The 21,010-nt window shown below is 41.6% G+C and overlaps 1 protein-coding gene across 2 annotated transcripts in view; it reads left to right on the top strand.

Moving 5' to 3' along the window:
• LOC140191983 (uncharacterized) overlaps positions 1–21,010 on the top strand; it is a 194,720-nt gene that overhangs the window by 110,937 nt on the left and 62,773 nt on the right. The window lies entirely within an intron of this gene.

The raw sequence follows: 21,010 nt of genomic DNA, 5'->3' as shown, positions 1-21,010 counted from the left end.
CCCTGGGAAAAAGAAAGGAATGACGCAGATAAAAAGAAAGTTTAGCAACCATATTAATTAATCAAAAATAAACTTTTCTGCCCATATAAGGCAAAAAAAATTAAGGGCGACAAATTCACAGCCTCCGATCAAATGGAGATAGTTAAAAATTACGATTAAGATGTTGAAGGTGAAAATTGACCCAGATAACTTTGGGCATCCGATGGAGATTCAAAAAAACAGAGAGCTCCATCCAACGTACGAATCCTTAGACGTGCTGGGTAAAGCAGCGCTGGTTTTAAATCCATCTTGTAGAGTTCCGACATCACAGATCTGTAACGAACCCGTTGATCCCGAATTGGTTTGCTGAAATCCTCCACGAATCGGAACTTAAGATCAAAAAAATCAATGTAACCTTTAGGTTGAACGAAACGAAACAGTTTCTCCTTGTCTTGAAAGTAATGAAAACGTAAGATGACATGTCGAGGTTTATCTGACTTGGATGAGTATGATGGAACTCTGTGAACGCGATCCAATAACGGTGGTTGGTCAGGAAATACAGTAGGAAATGCATCTTTTAAAAGTTGAGAAAAATACTTCATAGGGTTATCAGATTCAACAGCTTCACGCACCCCAATCATTCGAAGATTCTGCTGTCGCATTCTGGATTCTAAGTCAGAGTTTTTAAAGGTCAGAAAGTCAAGTTTTTTCTTCATTATAGTAATTGTTTCTTCAATTTTCCCCATCTTGAGTTCATTTTGTTGCGTGGATTTTTGAAGATCAGATATAGCCGACTGATGTTCCGTAATAGATGTTTGTACCTTATCGATTGAATCGGCAATTTTCTGGAAATTAATTGAAATTTCCGCACGAATCAGCTCTGTAATAGAGGTTGAAATTTCCCTTTGAATTAGCTCCGATATAGCTTTCAAAGTCACCGGTGGTTCAGTCGGAGGAAAATCAGTACCTTTCGGTCTAACCGGAGGTTTGCCGTCCTTCCCGTTTTTCCCATTCTTAGACATAGCAGACCTTAAAAGCATCCGATTATCAAAGAGCCCAGTTTATTTCAAAATATTGTAAAAGTCGATGCCTTAATGGTTAATTAAAATATAGCTGATCATAAGAAGAAAAACTCAGAGGTAATGGAGCGAGTCAAGAACACGACTTCACTCCATGAGCTCTACCGGAAGTCCCCCTCCTACCTACCCCAATCATCTCAATTTTTCCTCTCATTACAATCTGCAGACAGTATAAACATGCCCCTCTAATGCTCTTCCCCCATCCTATTAATGTAGTGTACAAAAGTCTTGGGCACACATATATAGCTAGGGTGCCTAAGACTTTTGCACAGTACTGTAGTAATTTTATATATTGCACTGTACTGCTGCCACAAAAATTTAAAAAATTCATGACATACGTGAGTGATGATTCTGATATGGGTCTCTATTGTGGACTGAGAGTGGGAAGGAGGCAGGGAGAAGGGAATCATGGTTGAGAAAAGGGGAAGGGATTGGGAAGCACCAGAGAGACATTCTGTAATGATGAGTAAACCGATCATTTGGAATCAAATGACCTTGCCTGTTGTCTCAGAGGCAGGGGTGTCTATACACAGCATCACCCCCCTTCCCAGCAATTCTTCTCTGCCAGCTGTCGCACACCCACCTGCAGCACTTCATCCTCACCATTCCAACTTCCTTTGCTTCTGCCAGACTCTCAAACTTGCTCTCTGCTCTATGTTGACAAATTCAGTATTGTGCAAAGGTTTTAGGGAAGCTCTAGCTATATATGTGCCCAAGACTTTTGCACAGTACGGTACCTTATTACCTCTAGACAGAGGTCACTTGACCTGAAAGTGATTAACAGAAGCAATAATGAATACATCCTGTTATTTGAGTTTACTCCTACAGCCACCACCTCTTCTTCTGACACTTTGCATTGTGTAGAGGACAGCCTGGAGACAGGACTTCCATTTGGACTCACCATGTGTGAATAGCCTGCCTTGCAGAGCGGGGGAAACGGGAAAGGGTAGCCCTTCCAGCCCTCTGCTGGGCAGCGTCACACATAGGATCTTCAGAAGATGTAGATAGACTTCCAAATGGCAGAAAGATGATTTCCTTAAACAATATGATATCCATTACATTGGTGTGTATGCTACAAAGCCCACGTGAAATGTAAAGTAGATGGCTCTTCTGTGGAGCCTAGAGCCCATCCTTCTTAGTACAGAATTGATAGCTAGTTCTTTTTCAACCATCCATTTATTGCATTGTCTCAAGCAGAATTTGTCCAATGTCCACATGTTGTAATTAGAAGCTCAAAATACAAGGTTAGCAGTGTTTTAAGGTTTCTGAGGTATTGTACTCCAGAACTCTGACCTCTGATGGAATATTTTGAATGCTGAGGCACTGCACAATGTATAAATGATTTGGTGGAACAGAAGTGATTCCCTCAGACGGCCACATTCACTGCCACTGCTTCAGCCAGCCCAGACCCACATCAGGCTAGTGCAACCTGAAGCCTGATCTTTCAGGCTCAGAGCTGCTGAAGATCTCGATTTGATGCATGCTCAGGACTGTTGCTTTGATTTTGTTTTGTATTCATTAATTTAGGTTAATCACTAACAATCAGTGACATGAGAAATGCAAGATGGACACTCTGGTGAAATTAGTTTTTTAAAAATACTTTTTTTGCGTAGAAGAATGAGGGGAGATTTGATAGAAGTATATAAAATTATGATGGGTGTAGATAGAGTGAATGCAAGCAGACTTTTTCCACTGAGGCAAGGGGAGAAAAAAACCAGAGGACATGGGTTAAGGGTGAGGGGGGAAAAGTTTAAAGGGAACATTAGTGGGAGCTTCTTCACACAGAGAGTGGTGGGAGTATGGAATGAGCTGCCAGACGAGGTGGTAAATGTGGGTTCTTTTTTAACATTTAAGAATAAATTGGACAGCTACATGGATGGGAGGTGTAAGGAGGGATATGGTCCGTGTGCAGATCAGTGGGACTAGGCAGAAAATGGTTCGGCACAGCCAAGAAGGGCCAGAAGGCCTGTTTCTGTGCTGTAGTTTTTCTATGGTTTCTATGACATCTGATCATACAGCCATGTGCATCGCCTTGAAAAATCCTTGATTTAAAGCCTCTACATGTCAATAATAAGAGCACACATCCAGTAATTGTTGATAACAGGAGGAATTTTTCATGTTCACTACTATATTTCCTATATTTCACTCCTTCATTTTTGGTAGATCTGCTTAACAGTCTATCTGCATTGCCCTAACCACATGAAGGAATTCGTTCTCAGAACATCACTTGGAATCTTACCCTATGAACTCTCTTTTTAAGCTTTCTTGAGATCTACTTTGCCGTATCATCAGTAGTAAAATGACTGAAAATTGTCTATGGAACTAGTGGTAGTGTGATCACTTGAGCCGAGTGTGATGCTCTCCTAAGGGGTTGTTCTCCTATGGAGAATGACTGTGAGGAGGCTGATGCCCAGCCGCCACACGGTTTGTGACAGATTGGGATCAGGGTTGTGTCATGAAATGCAGGGTGACTGGGGACCCTTCCCTGCTGCAGCTTTCCTCCACCTTTACTGCTGTTGTGATCCATCATCATCTCCTGCCAGCTCCATCGTTGAGTCGCTCTTTGTTTGAAATGTCCCCCTTGACCTTACCACCACATGTGACCCTTCCAGGAGCGGTGTTCCGGGTGGCATTCTCTTGGGATCTCAAGGACTCATAAGACAAAGTGACGATCCTCAGGGAAGACCAACAGAACTACATCAGTGGCAGTCACATGTAACACAAATACCTGAGGGAAAGTAAGATCACAGTGTTCTAGGCTGACATGAAGAGGATAACGTACCACAATGAAGGTTTAAAATTCCAAGATAATCATGGTCACGCTTACCTATCAATGAGAGAACCCTCTTTGAGCTCACTTTGTCTAAGGACATCATTGTTGAAATTATTATTCCATTTGACGTTTCTTAGAAGCACACTGTCTCCTGACCAGCATAATCAATTCACAATCTGTCCAACCAAATAATCAATCAGTTAGTACAGATCTCTGGAGAAAGAGTCAGCTTTCAACTCTCAGCAGCCGATCTGTGTATTCGACTTTGAAAACCACACAGTGCTGAAGCAGACTGTAACATGCAGTGCACTGGAGAGATGATCCCAAAGTCTTGTTCACAGCCTTTAGCCCCCTCATAGACATCCCTCCTTTAAAAAGCTGTATATCAAGACTGTATGGAGCATTCATACAGAGGAGGGGTTTTTGGAGCAACTTTCAACTGGCATTAAGTGATCATACTTGGGTTCGGCTGAATTTCAAGGTCAGTATAGGAACGGTGTTAGATTTTTGTTTTTATCTTCAGTTGCACAGTGTGGTACTCCATATTTCAAAGCATCTCTCACAGGCTTTATATTTTTATACTTCTATTTATTTAGATATACGTCACAGTACCAGGCCCTTTAACTACTAAATTATTAAACTACTAAATCATATGCCTTTGGAATGTGGCAGAAAACTGGAGCACCCAGAGGAAACCCATGTGCTCACAGGGAGAACGTACAAACTCCTTACCAACAATGGAAGAACTGAACCCACGTTGCTGTGACCGAGGAGAGGTTGTATGAACTATCAGTCTCTCATCTGCCAGTCCAGTAGGACCTTTCTGATACCCCCAAGTTGCCACATATTTTCAATGAACAAAAGTCAATTTGAGTTTATTGTAATGTGCATAAATACAGTGAGGTACAGGTACAATGGAAAACGTGTTTGCAGCAGCATTACAGACATGTAGGTAACACACAGTATACAAATTATCCAAGACAGTGAAGATAAAAGGTTATACTAAATAAAGACACAATCAGAGACAGTCCATTGTGGTGTAAGTTCATCTGCTCTTCAGCAGAACTGCATGAGGGTCACCTTCATAGGATATTATGGTGACTGTAGCCTTGCTGTTTCCATCAACAGGCAAGTGTTGATCACCATAACCTTCATAATATAGACAGGATTTGCACATGATGTAGTCTTGTTCTCAGATATAAAATACAGGTATTTGTAGGTAATGAATGAGTTTCGATCGTACAAACAGCCATCACTCATGTTTGTCCACAAGTTAGAAAATATATAAAAAGCACTTGATATGGAAACAATATCTCCACGGTATTGTAATGAATGCCACCCCAAGAATGACAAGGCTGATAGGAAAGAACTATTACTAAATGTAGGGAGGGAGGGAGGGAGAGAGAGAGAGAAGAAACCAGATGTGCTGTTTGTAGGAATGAAGTATTTACATTCTGAATGTAATAATGTTATGGGAGTTTGTAGGGACACCCAGATGTAGGGTGTTCATAACCCAGGGACAGCCGATATGGCATAATTTAAAGTAGTAGCTTTATTTGAAATGTTTTAACAAATTGCTTCCAAGTACTTGTGTATGGGTTAAGCATTTTCTCTTGCATTTGTTTTATTTGATTTTGCAAAACGTAAGATTTGTTTTGACTCAAGCTGTGACCTCTGAAGGATTGGAGCAGCACATGTGGTAATATTTACATTTGAGCAATATTGGGGGATGGATTAATGAGAGGGAAATATTTTTGCCATTCATATGAGATAGATTATTCAGCTTTTGCTCTGGGCCTTGTTTTAGATTAGTGTTCTCCTTCTAGAGAAGAGGAGGATGATCTTCTCCAACCTGATGAGGCTCTGTGCATGAGAAGGTCTTCCTCCTGTAACTTCCTTTCTATAACTTGGAGTGCATGTGCAGATGTGTGTGTGTGTATGTGTGTCTGTCTGTCGGGGTGGGTTGGGGAGCTGGGAGAGTGATTATCTCTATAACAGCCGGTTTAAATGATTACTATTTCATTATGATGTAGAGCTTGTTGTTATGTGTCTAGTTGAGGTCCTGGTTTTCCATTATAGACAATAGGTACAGGAGTAGGCCATTCAGCATATTGAAATCCCCCATAACAACCGCAGAATTACCTTTGTGACATGCCAATTTTAACTCTTTATAAACTGGGCTGTCACTAAGGCAGTCAAGTAGAAGATTCCAGAGGGTGTTTCCAGGTCTTTCTTCTCCAGCCTTCATTTCTCTCCTTTCTGACTTTCACAGAAGTGCTGTTCAGGACTGAAATCCCGCTTTGGTTGTTGTGCAACAAATTTGTTACAGCTAAATAAGATTTGAAGCTGCCATTGGTTTTCCATGTTCAAAGCTGTGGCGCACCCCTGCTCAGTGATTAGGGGCTAAAAACTGAATTTCTGTAGTGGGGCCTGATTTAGTATATCAGTGCATTGTGGTGTTCAAAATAAATTTATTGTCAAATTACGTATATGTCACCAAAACCTCCTTGAGATTCGTTTTCTTGCAGGCATTTACAGGAAAATAAAGAAATAAAATGTAATTTATTAAGAACTTTACATGGCAAAGACTGACAATGTGCAAAAGAATTGTACAAAAATAAAAAAAATGATACTGGGAACATGAGTTGTAGCATCCTTGAAGATGAGTCTGTAGATTGTGGAACTTGTAAGGCAAGTGAAGTTATCCGCGCTGGTTCAGAAGCCTGATGGTTGTAGGCACAACAAAAGTGGAACAAAAAACATTTACAGGCAATAATCTAAGCTAATAACACATTATTTTTGCCACATTAATTCTCATTGAGGACTTATCTATAAAAGTTGAGGCTTCCTCTATTTCTGCTACTTTATTTGGAATTTGTATGGTTTCTGGGTCAAATGTATAGAAAATACTGCCCTCTGGTGGTATTTCAAAATATTTAATTCAGTGATGCTGCATACCTCCACCTGGAAATTGTATTGTGAAGTTCTAGTGTTTTCTTCTGGAGTTTTATTAAAATCAATTTGTTTTCTCCATAGTGAGGTGGCAAAGTATCAAGATCTCAAATGTTTGCCGCAGTTTAGGAAAGGATTGCAGCTCCGCATTAGGAAAAAATCATGTTTGGTCCAGTGTGCTTTCATGACTTGTGGGGCAGTGCGGTAGAGTAGTGGTTAGCACGAAGCTTTACAGTACCAGCAACCCAGGTTAAATTACCACTGCTGCCTTAAGGAGTGTGTGCATTCTCCCCGTGACCATGTGGGTTTCTTCCGGGTGCTCCAGTTTCCTACCACAGTGCAAAGCCATACCGGTTGGTAGTTTAATTGGTCATTGTAAGTTGTCCCGTGATTAGGCTAGGATGCTGCTCAAAGGGCCTGAAGGGCCTATTCCATGCTGTACCACAATAAATAAATAAATACCTCTCTCAACAGGTTAACTATTTTTTGCAAAGACGCTTTTGGCCATTCCACTACTTTTAAATTTTACTTCTCTTCATGATACTCACTCATTTAAAAAGTAAGTATCATTGAAAACTGCAAACTAAGCGCACACATTTGTTGCATTAAGCAAACATATGACTAGAAATGTCTCTTAGTCTGCATGTTTCTGGTCCTGCTTTTCGGATGATCACAGTAATGGGATCTTGCTGTTTCTTCCAGTGTGTCTCCTGACTCATTCTTTAACGGAAGGCTGACCCACAGCTGAAACGGCAGATGCTGGAGTCTGGAGCAACACAGATACTGTGAAAAGTTCAAAAATTCTAAGTAAGCTTTATTATCAGAGTACATACATGTCACCATATACAACTCTGAGATACATTTTCCTGTGGGCATTCTCAGCAATTTGATAGAATTATAACTGTAACAGGATCAATGAAAGATCAACCAGAGTGCAGAAGACTCTAAACTGTGCAAATGCAAAATATAAATATATCGCAATAAATAAGAAAAACATGAGATAAAGAGTCCTTAAAGTGAGATCAGTGGTTCTGGGAACATCCAATGATGGGCAAGTGAAAGGAGTTATCCCCTTTTGTTCAAGAGCCTGATGGTTGTGGGGTAGTAACTGTTCTTGGTGTGAGTCCTGAGGCACTTGTACCTCCTACCTGATGGCAGCAGCGAGAAGAGAGCATGGCCTGAGTGGTGAGGATCCCTGGTGATGGACGAACTCATCGGCTCTTGTCTTAAAACATCGACAGTCCAGTTACCTCCATAAATGTTGCCTGACTTGCTGATGTCCTCAAGTAGCTTGTTTGTTGACCCACAGCCAATTAGTCATGCACAAAGCCTTTGCAAGCCTACATTGATGAGGCTTTATAACTGAAAATTCTTAACCATCCATGTCTGGACATCCGGGTTAGAAATAACCAGCAGCAAAACATTTAACTTGATTTGACTGTTCTTGTTGACTAGCCAATCTCTTGTTTGCTTTGAATTCATTCAAAAATAATTGACTTCATGACGGGAGCCTCAGGACTCACATCACCAAGTTCAAGGACAGTTACTACCCCTCAACTAACAGGCCCTTAAATAAAAGGGAATAATTACACTCACTTGCCTCATCATTGAAATGTTCCCACAACCAATAAGGACTTTTTATCTCATTATCTCACATTCTTGTTATTTTTCTCTATTCATTTATAATTTGTATTTGCACAGTTTGTTGTCTTCTGTACTCTGGTTCATCTTTTGTTGACCTTGTTATGGTTACTATTCCATAGTATGCCCATAGGAAAATGAATCTCAGGGTCGTATATGGTGAGATATAAGTACTTATATAATAAATTTACTTTGAACTTTTGGCTTTGATGTATCAGGCTTCTATACCAGTATTTCTGTAGAATCATAGAAAATTTGTAATATTTGGCAGTATTTGTAAGTCTGTGCCAGTCAAAAACTACCTGGCCAGTGTATCCCACCTTCCAGATCATGATCTCTAGTCCTACAGCTCATTGCTTTACTACTTCTAACATCTGTCCTGGTAGTGAGTTCCAGTCACCCCTGATGATTTTTTATTTACTCTTATTTCCTTGCTAATCATTTTAGCATTTTCTTAAAATCTACATCTCAGGCTGTGATCTCAGCTTCAAAGGGAAATGGGTAACTGCATCATATTGTATCACACCCATGCTCATTCTTTTGCCAATCAATGGGTGGATCCTATATTCATGAGCCTAGAACATAGAACAGTACACCACAGGAACAGACTCTTCGGCCAATTAAATTAGTTATCAAATGGCCAACTAAACTGATCTTTTCTGTCCACACGATATCCATATCCTTCCATTTTCCTCACATTCATGTGCCTATCTAAATGTGATAAGTATCTAATATATCTGCCTTTACCGCCACCCAAGGCCACACGTTCCGGGCAACCATCACTCTCTTTATAAAAAAAACTTCCCTCTCACATCTCCATTGAAATTACTCCCTCTCACTTTAAATGCATGCCCTCTGATATTAGACATTTTAACCCTAGGAAAAAGTTACTGTCTGTTTACTCTTATCTATGACTCTCATAATCTTATAAACCTCTATCAGTTCTCCCCTCAGCCTTCGCCGCTAGAGAGACAACAACCCAAGTTTGTCTAACTTCTTGTTATAGCACATGCCTTCTAATCCAGGCAGCGTCCTGGTAAACCTCTTCTGCACCCTCTCTAAAGCCTTGACATCCTTCTTTTAATGGGGTGACCAGAACTGCATGCAATACTCCAGGTGAGGTCTAACCAGAGATTTATAAAGCTTCAATTTAACTTTCTGACTTTAGAACACATACCTTATGCCTTCTTGGCCACCCTTTCAACCTGTGTAGCCACTTTCAGGGATATTAAATGTGGACCCCAAGATCTCTCTGCTCATCGCCACTGTTACGGTCTTGCTCTTAACAGTGTACTGCCTCTTTACATTTGACCTGCCAATGTGCAACACTTCACCTTTGGCCAAGTAAACTCCATCTGCTATTTCTCTGCACATACCTGCAGTTGGTTTATATTGCACTGTACTTTTTGCCAATCTTCTATGTTATCCACAACACCACCAATCTTCATATCATCTGCGAACCTACCAACCCACCCATCTATATTTTCATCCTGGTCATTTATATCATAAATGCAGATCCCTGTGGAACACCACTAATCACAGACCTCTAGCTCGTCCCTCTACCTTCTATGGCAAGCCAGTTCTGAATCCAAACTGCTAAATTGCTACAGATCTCATGCATCTTAATCTTCTGGATGAGACTCCCATGAGGGTCCTTGTCAAACACCTTACTAAAATCCATATAGACAACATCCACAGCTGAATATTCACCCTCATCACAGCATTAAAAAGCTCAAGCCAGACTTGATTTGACCCGAACAAAGCTATGCTGGCTCTCCCTAATTAGGTCCAAATGCTTTTAAGTGCTATCCTTAAGAATTCTCTCCAGTAATTTCCCTACCACTGACTTGAGGCTCATCGGTCTATAGTTGCCTGGTGTCTTTCGTGAATAGTGGAACAACATTAGATACTCACCAATTCTTCAGGACCTCACCTGTGGCTAGAGAGGACACGAAGATATAGGTTAAGCCCCAAGAATCTCTTCACTTGTCTCTCTCAATAACCTGGGGTATATCCCATCAGGCCCTGGGGTCTTATCCAACTTAATGCTCTCTAAGAGATCCAACACTATCTCCTCCTTTACTTCAAAATGCCCTGACATATCATTACACCCAGCATTGATCTCGCCATATTTCATGTTCTCCTCTTTGGGAAATACTGATGAGCTAGCATGGGTTTGTTTGGGCAGGTCACGTCTTATTAACCCATACCCTCTGCACTGAAGCAAAAGTTCCCCCTTTAATCGTTGAGTGGTCATACTCTCTCCACAGTTATCCTCTTGCTCTTGATGTATGTGTAGAACACCCTGGGATTCCCTTTAATCTTACCCGCCAAGGACCTTTCATGGCCCTTTTTGGCTTTCCTAATTCCCTTCTTGAGTTCTTTTCTGGCAATCTTGATAATGCTCAAGGGCTTTGTTTGATTCTAGCTTCCTAAACTTAATTAAATTAACTAAATTCTTCACCTCTCTCAACATCCAAGGTTCTCTGACCTTGCCATCCTTGTCCTTCCTTCTGACTGGAATGTACCTGTCCTGTACTCTGTGCAGTTGGTCTTTAAACATCCAACACATGGCAGATGTGGACTTGCACAAAAACACTTGTTTCCAAATAACTCTCCTAGTTCTTACCTGATGCTCTCATAATTTGCCCTGCTCCAATTTAAAAACTCTCCTGCCAGGTCCATACTTATCCTCATCTATAGCTATCTTAATACTTAAGGAGCTTTGCTGACTATTCCCTAACTGCTCACCCAATCACCTGGCCAGGCTCATTACCCAGCCCCTCCTCCTGTTAGACTATCCACATATTGATTTAAGTAACCCTCCTGGATGCACCTAACCAATTCTGCTCAATCTAAACCTCTTGTGCTAAGAAGGTCCCAGTTTCTATTAGGAAAGTTGAAGTCTCCCATGACAACAACCCTATTGATTTTACACCTTTCCTTAATCTACCTGCACGTCTGTTCCTATATGTCCTGGCGACTCATGGGGTCGGTATTACAGTCCCATCAGAGTGATTGCACCCTTCCTATTTTTACCCATATAGACTCAGTGATGAGCCCTCCATTATTTCCCCAGGGAGTGCAGCTATGATATTGTCCCAAACTGGTAGTGTAACTCTTCCCCCCCCCCCCCCCCCCCCCAGTTTCTCCCTTTATCTTTACTGAAACATCGAAACCCTGGGGCATTAAGCACCTCTTTGTGTTCCCCTCTCAAACAAGTCTCTGGAATGGCTACACATCATAGTTCCATGTACTGATCCATGTTCTAAGATCATCGCCTTTACCCATTTTACACCTAGCATTAAAATATACACATTTCAAACTATCTGTCCTATTATATCTAATATTTTATTCCTGCCTATTTTTACTGGCTATGACATCTACCTTCCTCTCCATCCCTCCACTTTCTGGTTACCATACTCCTGCCAAACATGCCTTTATATATCCCACTTTAGTCTTTTGTCTGCCTTCCCTTTCAAAGGAAAACAACTTGAGCTTTCTGGTGAACGCAGCAGGCCAGGCAGCATCTGTAGGAAGAGGTACAGTCGACGTTTCGGGCCGAGACCCTTCGTCAGAACTAACTGAAGGAAGAGTGAGTAAGGGATCTCTTACTATCTCTTCTTTCAGTTAGTCCTGACGAAGGGTCTCGGCCCAAAACGTCGACTGTACCTCTTCCTAGAGATGCTGCCTGGCCTGCTGCATTCACCAGCAACTTTGATGTGTGTTGCTTGAATTTCCAGCATCTGCAGAATTCCTCGTGTTTGAGCTTTCTGACCTCTCTTCATGGCTACTATATTTCCATACTAGCAACACCTTTGTAGATATCTGCGTCATCTTTTGTTCAATTACATCTTTCCTCTGATGTACTTTACACAATATTCAAGCTATGATCTAACCAGTGTTGTATACATAATCTCTCTGATCTTAAGCAACACACAAAATGCTGGAGGAACTCAGCAGGCCAGGCTGCATCTTGTATTCTTTGTCTTGGTTGATAAAGGGAAGTATAGAACATAGAACAGTTCAGCACAGTACAGGCCCTTCGGCCCACAATATTATGCTAATCCTTAAACCCTGCCTCTCATATAACCCCCCACCTTAATTTCCTCCATATACCTGTCGAGTAGTCTCTTAAATTTCACTAGTGTATTTGCCTCCACCACTGACTCAGGCAGTGCATTCCACGCACCAACTACTCTCTGAGTAAAAAACCTTCCTCTAATATCCCCCTTGAACTTCCCACCCCTTACCTTAAAGCCATGTCCTCTTGTATTGAGCAGTGGTGCCCTGGGGAAGAGGCGCTGGCTATCCACTCTATCTATTCCTCTTAATATCATGTATACCTCTATCATGTCTCCTCTCATCCTCCTTCTCTCCAAAGAGTAAAGCCCTAGCTCCCCTAATCTCTGATCATAATGCATACTCTGGTAGAGTACTTTGAGGAGGTGACCAGGCATATAGATGAGGGTAGTGCAGTGGATGTGATCTATATGGATTTTAGTAAGGCATTTGACAAGGTTCCACACGGTAGGCTTATTCAGAAAGTCAGAAGGCTTGGGATCCAGGGAAGTTTGGCCAGGTGGATTCAGAATTGGCTTGCCTGCAGAAAGCAGAGGGTGGTGGTGGAGGGAGTACATTCAGATTGGAGGATTGTGACTAGTGGTGTCCCACAAGGAACTGTTCTGGGACCTCTACTTTTCGTGATTTTTATTAACGACCTGGATGTGGGAGTAGAAGGGTGGGTTGGCAAGTTTGCAGATGACACCAAGGTTGGTGGTGTTGTAGATAGTGTAGAGGATTGTCAAAGATTGCAGAGAGATATTGATAGGATGCAGAAGTGGGCTGAGAAGTGGCAGCTGGAGTTCAACCCGGAGAAGTGTGAGGTGGTACACTTTGGAAGGACAAACTCCAAGGCAGAGTACAAAGTAAATGGCAGGATACTTGGTAGTGTGGAGGAGCAGAGGGATCTGGGGGTACGTGTCCACAGATCCCTGAAAGTTGCCTCACAGGTAGATAGGGTAGTTAAGAAAGCTTATGGAGTGTTAACTTTCATAAGTCAAGGGATAGAGTTTAAGGATCGAGGGGTAATGATGCAGCTCTGTAAAACTCTGGTTAGGCCACACTTGGAGTACTGTGTCCAGTTCTAGTCACCTCACTATAGGAAGGATGTGGAAGCATTGGAAAGGGTACAGAGAAAGTATTTTATATATATTTTTTACTATCTTTTCTACCTGTACTACTCCCTTAAATGGTCTGTGGTTGTATTAAAGTCAGTAAAAGCAGTCCCTCTGTTCCTCCAGTTTTCTTAGTGTCTTCCCGTTTATTTCATATTCTCTTCCCTTCCTGCACTTCTCCAAATGAATTGCCTCACGTTTTCTCTGCATTAAATCATACTTACTGCTTCTCTGCCAACTGACCATACGATTTGCATCCAGCAGTCCAAAACTTCCTTATCCAGTTTAAAAGATGCTGAAATATGGGATGCTCCCTTAGTATTGATATCTCAGCTAATACTTTGCAAAGGTCCACTTCAACGTCAGCTTTTTTCCCCTGCTTTTGATAAAGTGGCTGCAAAATAATTATTAAAAGTCCTAACCACGTTAATTTATATTCTTGGTACCAAATATGTACTAGTTCATAATTTTGTTATTCTCTTGCTCTTGTATTTACTAAACATATTTGGGTTTTCAGTGGTTTTGCTGAACCTTATTTTCTCATGTGCTCTCTCTGCTGTTCTGCTTCCCCTTTTAATTCCGTGACTATTCTGTATAATTCCATCCAGGCTTTTCTAGAACATGTAAAGAGCCCTTTACCCCATGGTGTCTATGTTGACCATCTGCCTGCGCGTGGCCTGATTCTCTGAGTTCCCTTCATATTCATGTGTCTATCTGCATGCTTCTCAAACTTTGCTGTAGTATCTGCTTCCACACCTCTCCTCTCAGTGCTAGACACTGATCACTCACTCTCTGTGTGAAAGAAAGACTTGTTTTTCAAATCTACTTTAACTTTAACCTTTAAAGCAATGTAAGTATTTCACATCACTTCTCTGGGAAAAAGACTAGCTACATATCCTGTCTATGCTTTTCATAATTTTGTAAATATCTATCAGATAACCCCTCGGGCTCTGATGTTCTAGAGTAAACAATCCAAGGCTTTTTCTAACCTCTCCTCATAGCTAATACTCTAATTCAGACAGCACCCCCATTGAACTTCTTTTGCACCCTTCCCAAAACATTTGCACCCTTCCCACTATGCGGTTACCATATCTGTACACAGTCCTCCAAATGTGGTCTAACCAAAGTTTTATAGAGCTGCAATATGACATGCTAATTCCTAAACTCGATCTCCAATTGATAGAGGCAAGTGCGCCACACTTTTCCATCTACTTGTTTTGCCGCTTTCAGGGACCTATGAACTTGTAAACATCAGTGCAGCAAAAGGTCCTGTCTTTTAACATATAAACTTCCCAAACTGCAACAGCTCACACTTGTCCAGTTTAAAGCTCTTTGTGCCATTTCTCCACCCGTATTTCCAACTGATCTATAACCTACTGTATCCTTTGACTACAAAGGATAGGTACTAGGGTAGGTAGTGGATACAGAAGAGAGGAAATTGTGTGGACTAGGTTAAGGCTGGGGCACTGTGCATTAAACAAAATATTGAAAATGGTAGGGAAACACCAGACAGGATTGTGTGAGGAATGTCAGGAAGAGGAGTCAGGAGAACATGTAGTTCTGAGTTGTAGGAAGCATGGGATACAGAGAGAGATGATGAGAATTAATTTAAGAGAATTGGGGATGCAGGAATTCACATTAAAAGGGTTGCTGGGCATGGGTGAGAGAGCACAGGTCAGGGTATTTTTAGCTTTCTTAAGGGGTACAGGGGATTTTTATAGGATATGATAGATACTCAGGAATAGGGTACTAGGACGGCCAAAGGTGGGAGGATAAAGTGTAGGTTAGGGTATGTGTGTGTTTGATTGGGTGAAGGGATTTAGAATGTAAGTCTATTGCACACTCCGGAGCAGGAGCTGGCGGTAATACGCCATTAAGCTGGGTGCCAACCACCGTAAAACAAGATGGAGAAGAAGAAGAAGAAGATTGGACATATCCCAACTTGTAATTTAGGATCCTGTTTTGTTTCTGTCAGTTTCTATATCCGTGTTAAGCTAACATAATTATGAGCAACAGAATGAAGGAGCTCTCTACTGATACGCTTTCCGTCAAACAAAACACATAATTCCAAACAGTGAGGACAGATTCTGGTTTTAATTGACCACACTGGGACCAGCACATCTTGGCACAATTAAGTGGCTGTCGCAATTAGCCAGAGTTCATGAAATTAGATTAGGTTAGATTATGAGGACACTCAGTCCTCATTTATTGTCATTTAGAAATGCATACATGCATTAAGAAATGATGCAATGTTCCTCCAGAGTGATATCACAAAAAAACACGACAAACCAAAGACTAACACTGACAAGACCACATAATTATAACATATAGTTACAGCAGTGCAAAGCAATACCGTAATTTGATAAAGAGCAGACCATGGGAATGGTAAAAAAATTCTCAAAGTTCTGATTGACTCCCGATAGTGCCCGATGGCAGGCGGCAGAAGGCAGAAACTCTCTCTGCCATAAACCTCCAGGCACTGACAACTGTCGATGCATTGGAAGCACCTGACCACAGCTGACCCTGAATCCGTCCGAAAACTTCGAGCCTCCGACTAGCCCTTCAACACCGAGCACCATTTCTGCCGAGCGCTTCGACCCCGTCCCAGCCACCAAGCAACAAGCAAAGCCAAGGATTCGAGGCCTTCCCCTCCGGAGTTTCTGGATCACACGGTAACAACGGCAACAAAAAAGGCATTTCAGAGGTTTCTCCAGATGTTCCTCTGTTCTCTCACGTCTATCTCCATCAAATCAGAATTGTGCACGGCACCCTACTTGACAGATTACAGATATCATTCACCGGAGTGGCCGCGCAAGCTGTGTCGCGCCGCTGTCTTCTCCTCCAAAATGGTATAAAAATTACAAACTGTAATAAACTATGTATTTAAATGAAATATAGAACAAATTAGAACACTTCCAATACTACTGGAGTATTATAAAACTTGTGTATTAGTTCCTAATACTTATGGATGGAGGAATTTGTCCTTACCGTGTTCTTTTGACTGTAAATGAACAAAATCAGCACACTTAGTGTAGACAGTGGACTTCCTTCATACAACGCTATTGATGATTGCATTCTCCAAATCTTCATTTTCATTGTAACATACAAGGTGATTGTTGATATCTTCAGATTCTTCAATGTCTCTAACTTGTTGAAGTAGTGAAATCGTTTCATTAAATTCTCAGCCTGAATTTGCCTGAAAGTTAGCTTTTTGCCTCTGCCTTACTTTTTGGAGGTTGATAGTACACTGTTAATTTGATCCTATTTTGCCCTTCAGTATAATCCATTCGGTTTCTTCTGATGATCTTTTCTCATAACTCATTTCTGTTCCTTCTTAAACCACATTTCCATAATAGCTATCATATACTCCACATATCAACCAATACTTTATACCGCTTTTCATATTCCTTGCAGTTTCTGTCATCTCCAAGGCTGAATGCTTGAAACTTCAGTGATCAAAACAGTTCTGAATTGTCTTACTGCTTATTTCTTGATAACTATCAGTGACAAAAATCGCTGCTTTTTGAACACAAACACGTGCAACTGATGCTGTATACAAACTGTTCACACTCAGCACAGTATAGCATCTAATAGCCATGCAAGTGCATGTGACTACCGCTAGTTAGAAACTGTTCAGCAACAATCTCTTGCCCCAGTTAAGTGGCAGAGTGTCTGAAATAAACAAAGAGAATCCCAGCTATTTTCTTGATTAGTTTTTGTTCTTTAAGATTTGTCCCAAACAAGCAGAAGCCCCATTTAACTGATGGCTCAGTTAAGCAGAATCCTCTCTTTATACTGGTTCCACGTGTTATTCTGAATTCAATTTATGAATTCTGGGCCCACTATACATTTCTACACTGACTGTATCTCAGTTAATATTCTGGTAAGTAAAATCTCCCAGAATTACTGCCTTGATACTTATGCCTTGGTCCAAAATTTGCCTGAAAGTTAGCTTTTTGCCTCTGCCTTACTTTTTGGAGGTTGATAGTACACTGTTAATTTGATCCTATTTTGCCCTTCAGTATAATCCATTCAGCTTCTTTTGATCTTTTCTCATAACTCATTTCTGTTCCTTCTTAAACCACATTTCCATAATATCTATCATATACTCCACATATCAACCAATACTTTATACCGCTTTTCATATTCCTTGCATTTAGGGGTAGACCATTCAGAGCAGGGAGCGGTCCATTGTTGTCTACCTTCTAATCTCTGCATTCCATCCTCTCATTAATTTTCTACTTTTTATTTCTAGTTCTGCTTTTACTTACTGAACCTTGCTCAGCTTTTCAACCCCTGCCAAGTTACTTTCAACTCTCCCAGGCAGTACCAGCAAGCTGCCTCTTCCTGGCCTTGTTGAATACAATCCATTTTGGCTGTACATGTTCTGTCTTCCTCAAAACGGGTCTAATGCCACAAAAATCTAATCCTGTATCCCTTCTCCAGCCATGCATCCTCCGCTCCCTGGGGTCACTGGCACCTGACACTGAGAATAATCTGGAGGTTACTATCTTTGAGGTCCTGCTTCTTAGCTAACTCTCTATCAATCTGCAGACAGGACTTCATCTTGTTTTCTGTGTTTGGTGTTCACATTGTTATTGACAATAGCCTCTGTCTGCTCACCCCTCCAGAATTTCTGAATCCACTCAGTTTGATCCCCACTTTGTCTTGGCTCCGGCTGTACTTCTATCTGGAAATCCCTTCCCCATCAATATTCAGAAGTAAGTAGTGATTAGAGAGCAAGATGCTCTTTTCTGTTTGTCTCGCAGAAACCCCTCTCAGCTGGCACACTCTTGGTCTGCCTGAAACAAAGCACTCCACTGGACTGCAATGGGAAAGATAAGCAGGTTGAAATGAAGATAGTCCAGTAGTTCCTTCAACACAGGACAGGACAGTTTAGTTGAATGGCACAGATTCAGATAAACAGAGGCTAACTTCTCTGTGTATTTTTTGGAGCACAGACTAAACCAAACCTTGAGTACTGAGTACAATTTTGGTCTCCATATTTTGTGAGGGATGTGAAGATACTGAGGAGAGTTCAAAGAGGAGTGACTAGACTCATTCCAGGTCTGCAGGGTATGAGCTATGAAGGAAGATTGAAAGAATTAAATCTTTTTAGCCTAAGTAGATGTAGAATGAGAGGGAACATGATAGAAGTGTTTAGCACCATTAAAGGGACAAGTAAGGTGGATGCCTGCTGCTACTTCAAAATTAATCCATCATCAAGGACATGGGGCCGTAGGTGGAGATTTCAGACTAACATCAGGAAGCATTTCTTTACACAGCGAGTTGTGGACACATGGAACAAACTACCTTGTTGTGTAGTTGCGAGTAGGACCTTGGACTCTTCCAAATCTAAACTTGATAGTTATTTCAACACACTGTGTGAAGAGGAATCGGCAAGCTTTGTTGGGCTGAATGGCCTGTTCTTGTCAAAAACTTTCTAATGTTCTAACTTCAAAGAGCAGATCTGTCACTGAGATGTGGAAACGGAACAGAGAAGTGATAGAGAAATAGATTTGTGGAAGAGCAAAATATATTTGTATTGTTCTTCAAATACAGGTACCTATATCTGCCTGAAACAGACGTTCCTTCCTGTTCCCAAAGTAAGGCAGAACACCTGCCTGTTGGTAGATGATCTGGGAATTAAATGCAATGGAGTGGCTTAATAGGTTTATGTATGAAACTGATTCTATAAAATGCCACATATTTTAATTCCACATCCCATTCCCATTCTGACATGTCTATCCACTGCCTCCTCTACTGTAAAGATGAAGCCACACTCAGGTTGGAGGAACAACACCTTATATTCCGTCTGGGTAGCCTCCAACCTGATGGCATGAACATTGACTTCTCTAACTTCTGTTAATGCCTCACCTCCCCTTTGTACCCCATCCCTTATTTATTTATTTATCCCCCCCTTTTTTTTCTCTCTCTCTCTCTCTTTTCTCCCTCTGTCCCTCTCACTATAGTGGGCTCCCCTCCCCCTTTCTTTCTCCTTATGTCTCCCGTCCCATGATCCTCTCCCTTCTCCAGCCTCATATCCCTTTTGCCAATCAACCTTCCAGCTCTTAGCTCCATCCTTCCCCCTCCTGTCTTCTCCTATCATTTCGGATCTCCCCTCCCCCTCCCACTTCCAAATCTCTTCTTTCAGTTGGTCCTGACGAAGGGGCTCGGCCGGAAACGTCGACTGTACCTCTTCCTATAGATGCTGCCTGGCCTGTTGCGTTCACCAGCATTTTTTGTGTGTGTTGCTTGGATTTCCAGCATCTGCAGATTTCCTCGTGTTTGCTGTTCTTTTGTTAACAGGACCAAGTGGAAACCATAGAAAGGGTGCAGAGGAGATTTACAAGGATGTTGCCTGGATTGGGGAGCATGCCTTATGAAAACAGGTTGAATGAACTCAGCCTTTTCTCCTTGGAGCGACAGAGGATGAGAGGTGACCTGATAGAGGTGTATAAGATGATGAGAGGCATTGAAGGCTTTTTCTCAGGGCTGAAATGGTTGCCACAAGAGGACACAGGTTTAAGGTGCTGGAGAGTAGGTACAGAGGAGATGTCAGGGGTAAGTTTTTTACGCAGAGAGTGGTGAGTGCGTGGAATGGGCTGCCAGCAACAGTGGTGGAGGCGGATACGATAGGGACTTTTGGATAGGTACATGGAACTTAGAAAAATAGAGGGCCATGGGTAACCCTAGTAATTTCTAAGGTAGGGACATGTTCAGCACAACCTTGTGGGCTGAAGGGCCTGTGTTGTGCTTAGGTTTTCTTTGTTAAGTTAAAGCATGTAAGTGAGGAAGAGAAAATGGGCAAAGATAGATCCTTATGCACCGCCTGGGATGATGGACAAGCTAGTGAAGTCATTGCTTAGATACTTTCATAATTCTTGGATAACTATGAAGGAACTGCACAAGAGTGGTCTCATTGACTGGAAAAGTCTGGAACATTCTTTTCTATAAAACAGGAGAGCACACAAAAGCAGAAAATTCTGGAAACAGTCATCAGGTCATGATTGGTAAATAATGTTATCCATATCTAACATTAACATAGTTATCTCTCTACCCCAGGGGTTCCCATCTTTTTTTATGCCATGGACCCCTATCATTAACTGGGAGGTCCGTGGACCTCACATTGGGAACCCCTGCTCTACAGTGATTGTTCCTTGGTATTTTCCAGCCGCCTTCTGGTTTCAGTTTTCTACCATAAATGTGACTGGTGTTTCACAGCTTTAACAAGTCCCTTTTTTTATTTTCTCAATATCCTCATTAATCTATCAGCCTGATAGATCCATAAGCAATGGGATCACCTCCAGAACCTGGTCTCACCTTTTCAGAGATATTCCATTTGTACTGTTCAACCTCGCCATCTTCTTTTCACCATAAAGCTGATGTTTGACATTCCCAGTTCTGTT

This window comes from Mobula birostris, assembly GCF_030028105.1.
Source record: "Mobula birostris isolate sMobBir1 chromosome 1 unlocalized genomic scaffold, sMobBir1.hap1 SUPER_1_unloc_1, whole genome shotgun sequence".
Taxonomy (NCBI): domain Eukaryota; kingdom Metazoa; phylum Chordata; class Chondrichthyes; order Myliobatiformes; family Myliobatidae; genus Mobula; species Mobula birostris.
The sequence above is the reverse complement of the archived record's forward strand: the minus strand, read 5'-3'. Positions and strand labels throughout refer to the sequence as shown.